The sequence below is a fragment of the Cupressus sempervirens genome, chromosome 3, assembly GCF_028749045.1.
Source record: "Cupressus sempervirens isolate cs-2001-9-10 chromosome 3, ASM2874904v1, whole genome shotgun sequence".
NCBI lineage: Eukaryota > Viridiplantae > Streptophyta > Pinopsida > Cupressales > Cupressaceae > Cupressus > Cupressus sempervirens.
In genome coordinates, this window is record NC_143120.1 from 329,168,432 (window position 1) to 329,173,760 (window position 5,329).

Below are 5,329 nucleotides of genomic sequence, written 5' to 3' on the forward strand. Positions count from 1 at the left end.
GCAAATATAGATCACAATGTAGCTTATATGGTGATCCACTAGCTGACCTCCATTATCATCTCTGTCTTTGACCTACTTGGCAACCCTTCAAGAAATCACACTTCACCCTTTCTCAACCTTCTACTCAAGTTCTCTAGTTAATAGCATCAAAAATTGCTCCAATCTTGTTAAAGTCTTCACAATCTCTACTAACCTTTCTAGATTAGCCCTTATGCCTCCTTAAATAGGTAGCTTGATATTTTTCCTCTTAAACACCACTATTGATATTAGGCTTAGGTTAGATTCATCGAATCCTTCCATCTTATTGTTTCCTCCTTCCTCTTCTAGAAACTTCTCCAAAATTTTCTTTGAATCCATGCATAGAAATTCTCAAACATGTTTTCCCTTGAATTAAATGTTCCATCTCATCAATTCTTATCTTTAATATGCTTTCCATATTCCAAGAATTTGACTATGTTGGCCAGGAATTGATATTTCTTCACAAATTGAAAAGATGATGTCACTTGGCTAACACTATGTTCCTCGACCTCAGTCATCACTAGATAACTTGATTATCACCGTACTAACTACTTAGCTTATAATGTCTTCACTTATCGGTGCTCAGTCCAACTTTTCTATTACTTTGTCTTTTACTAGCACTCAGTCGATATTGAATTTTCTTGGCTTCTACTATTTTCTTGGTCGACACTAGCATAGCTTGATTTCAACTATGAGCTCCTTAATCTCCTTCTTTGAAGCTCGACTAAGCCTAAGTATTTTTTCTTTATTGATAATCTCTTCTAGGCTTTAACACAACTATATTCTCCACTTAGTGTTATGATTGAAAAACATTTTAGCTTGCCAAAGTCTAATAGATCAATTGCCCATTGTAATTCCACATAACTCAACCTTTCCACTAGGTTATCTTGTTATCTTTTATTCTTAAATCCTCTTCATCAATCATCTTGATATAGCACTCTGCTCAGGTAGAAATTATCTCACCAATAAGGTTTGACATTAATGACAACATAACAATTGTTCGAATTATAATTCCAACAATCGTGTGACAACATTTGTGCAAAATTGGGATTGTCCTTGATTAGATTCAAGAGATGTAACTCCTTTAAGGACAAATAAAGTCTTTGGTCTTGTGTTGTAAAATTTCCCTTGATTGTGATAACATTACAACATTCAGATCCCATAGGTTCAACCATATTGATCATATTGCCATCATTGGTATACATATAGTTGACCTTGGTATTATTTTTTAATTTAGATGTTTCTCCTTTTTCATACAAAGGGAATGGTTCGTTGAATGCCTTATGATCTGAGTTTTTTTTATGTCCTCCCACAACTACATCACCATAATCAATTAGGTCATAGATCTTGTGTCTCAAGTGGATCCAACTGTTTATTTTATGACCTTTGTTTTAGTGGTATTCATAGTATTCAACTTCATTCCACCTTTAAGGTCTTAGTTGTGGATCGTAAGGTCTAGAGTTATCAAGGGGATTGCTAATTTGATTTTGGAGAAAAGTCTTGTAGACCATTTCAAGAGTTTCACCTAGAGGTGTGTAGTTGCGCTTGGCTAGAAGTCCTTAATATGTCTGTAGACTTTTTTTTCTATTGATCTAGGATTTACAATATCTTTGGCTACTTTTATGTTGTTTGCAAGATTGAAGACAAATTTAGGAGGTTTTGGAGTCACAGTGTCCACCACCCATTATTCACAATATCACAATTCTTGTTGATGTACTTGGGTTTATCTTTGCTCAAGTTAGGCCCTTGTTTGTTGTCTTTTTGCAAAGTCAACTCACCTTTCATGACCACGAATTATTCTATATGGATACCCTATTTGATCATCTCATCAAATGTTATGGGTCTTTGAAGTTGTAGTTTATACCCAAAATTAGGTAGAAGGTTTTCCATGAATATGTATTGTTTCTCATTTTCAAGTATCTTATAGGAGTATTTAGTATACAACTATCTCCATCACTAGAGGAAATTCAAGTATGGTTCTCCCATTCTTTGTTTGAGGTTGCAAAGATCTCTTATGTTAGCTAGATGTTGGATGTTGTGAGAATAATGTTGAATGAACATGTTCACAATTTCATCAAAGGTTTTGATTCAAGTGGGTAACCTTGAAAACTACTCCGTGGACTGTCCACCAAAACTACATGGAAACGAGCACATGAGGTATGTCTAGTCATGCATGAACTCCATGGACAGGGCACCAAAATCCCTTAGTTGATCTTGGGGATCATAAGTGCCTAAGTATTTTTCATATTTGGGTAGTTCAACTCCTTTAGGAAAAGGAGGCATGTAGAGGTCCTTGTCAAAAGGAAATGGAAAAATGACATCCCAAGTGTATTGTATGGAAGATTTTTCCTTGTCTTTCATCATTTGGAGTAATTTTTCTTGTATTGCTTGGAGTTTTTTTGTGAATTTTAGACATTTTAGTCTCTTCCTCTTTAATGGCAATGGTTTCCACATCATAGTTTGAGGGTAACTTCTCTCCTTCTTTAGCCACTTTAAGGAAGTACTTCTCTTTCTCTTCCTTCATCAAGATTTCCATCTTTTTCCTAAAGTTTTTTTTTTCTGCTTGACATTGTTTGATATCTTCTTGGAGCATTTCCTCACCATCTTCATATTGAGAGATGTAGGTGTATTGGTGCTTTTTTTTGTCAGTCTTCCTATTTTTGTCTTTGTATTTCCCTCTACTATTTTCCCTTATTTATTGGTTTTGGTCTACCATTTTTTCCTTGTGGGAGTTTGAAGTATGTAGGCATTTAGTATATAAAGGTGTTATGTGTAGAGGTTGTATATCTTAAGTAGAAAATATGAGTGTCCTGTTTGTAGTGATAAAATTAGATTTAGGAGATGATCCTTCAAAGTTGTCTTTGGGATGCTCTTAAAATAATGGGTTTTGAATTTGAATATAGTTTATTGAAATATAACATTTTGCATAAGGTCTAGCATCAGGTGATGAAGATTTTGATGATCCCTCACTAGGTGTAACAAGAAAAAGAGGCTATGAGGATCCCCAATGCACTCAATATGTTTGTAGAATTTGGTATGACATCCAACTCGAATCCTACCTCTACCTCTTCCTCTTCTAGCTCTACACAAAAGAAACACGTTTCCACTTCTAGTTTCAATAGTTACACTACAACATTCGAGTTCAAATTGAGATGGTAAGTTGCGACGTTGGTGTAATTTGTGGTCATTTTCATGTTGTTTTTGCAATTATCCTCGACATCATTGCAATACCAATGTCTACATCATAATTGTGATGCTCTTGCGAGCATAAAACAAAAAAGAAAAAGAAAACATGACAATCATTTTCCATTTGTTTTTGTTTTGGAGAGTTGTGCCTGAAAGAGGTGGAGAGCTGTGAATGTTGTCATAGCCTTGTGATTGGTACATTTGGTTGTTGTGCCCTCATGATCTGCATGCCCTTGCTGTGTGATTTTCTTCAAGGGCAAGAAGAGTTACATATGTAAATGTTGTTTTCTTTTCCTTGTAAACATGTATGCCTTTATATTTCCTTCTAAACATGTATCTCTTTATATATTCAGAGAGATCATTTTCAAGGTGCTTATTACATATATGATCCAGCTGCATACATATTTCAAAATCTAAATAATAAAACAATAAAACTCACTCAACCCATGCTAAGTGACTTACCTCAAGATCTTGTACAAAAATAATGCAAACCACAAAAAATGAGTAGTGTTCACAATTTTTTTTACAAAAACATATCATAGTAGATATTTTTAGAAATAAATAAGACATAACCCAGTTAAATTGGTCTAGTTGCTTATTCGTTGGGTTGATTAAAAATTCCTATAGAACTGTCATCAGATTAGGTACAATAAAATGAACAATCAACTTTATAAAAAATGATCCAACTACATACATATTCCAAATTCCAAATAATAAAACAATAAAACTCACTCAACCTGTGCTAAGTGACTTACCTCAAGATCCTGCACAAAAATAATGCAGACCATGAAAAATGGGTAGAGTTCACAGGAAATTTTACAAAAATATATTATAGCAAATATTTTTTAGAAAGTAATAAGCCATAACCTAGTTGAATTAGTCTAGTTGTTGATTAGCTAGGTTGATTACAAATTCCTCTAGAATTGTCATCAAATTGGGTACATATTCCACAATCCAAATAATAAAACAATAAAACTCACTCAACTCGTGCTAAGTGACTTACCTCAAGATCTTGCACAAAAATAATGCAGACCATGAAAAATGGGCAGAGTTTGCAAGAAATTTTACAAAAACATATCATAGCTAATATTTTTAGAAAGAAATAAGCCATAACCCAGTTAAATTGGTCTAGTTGTTGATTAGCTGGGTTAATTACAAATTCTTGTAGAACTATCATCAGATCAGGTACATATTCCAGAATCCAAATAATAAAACAATAAAACTCACTCAACCCATGCTAAGAGACTTACCTCAAGATCCTACACAAAAATAATGCAAACCACAAAAAATGGGCAGAGTTCACAAGAAACTTTAAAAAAACATATTATAGTAGATATTTTTAGAAAGAAAAAATCCATAACCTAGTTAAATTAGTCTAGTCGTTGATTAGCTAGTTTGATTACAAATTCCTGTAGAACTATCATCAGATTAGGTATAATGAAAATGAACAATTAGTTGTTCCCAGCTAGTAGGATCGAATACAATTTTTGAAGGTGATAAAATTGCATATGAAGAATCATCACTTGCATGTCAGGCATGAAGTGCATTCCCCAACTTATAACGAATGGTTGGATATGAAGGCTCCATATACTGGCCCAACAATGGAAGCCAAGGATGCAAACATGCATGTATTGGAGTCTCCCTACGAGGATCCTAGGTATCTAGTTCCAATTTTAATTATGGGTGGTTTCATATTGAAATGTGGTTTGAAGGTAATGGTTTGTAAGCATGGATACTCTCTTTGTTCAACTCTTTTTTTAAAAGTTCTTATACATGGCTATATCTTAAGAGTTGTTGGATATCATTATATATTTGGATATGGCCTATTGGGACCCTTCCTTTTTCAACACTTAATGTAGGACATAGGTGTTCCAAGTAGGTCTTCCGAGTGAATGAAATACATATAAAACTAATATAATCTTTAAAATTAATAGTATGATATTCTATTTCTCATTGTCCTGTTATTGTTTGGCATGGACTAACAAAATACACATAATAATATTACATTGTAAACAAGGTTATCTTTGATATTATGTTTAATTCATAATTATAGTTAGATACCATATGACTCCCTATTTGAATTTTGTTCCCTCTATTTTTTGCTGAAATTTTATATACCAAGATC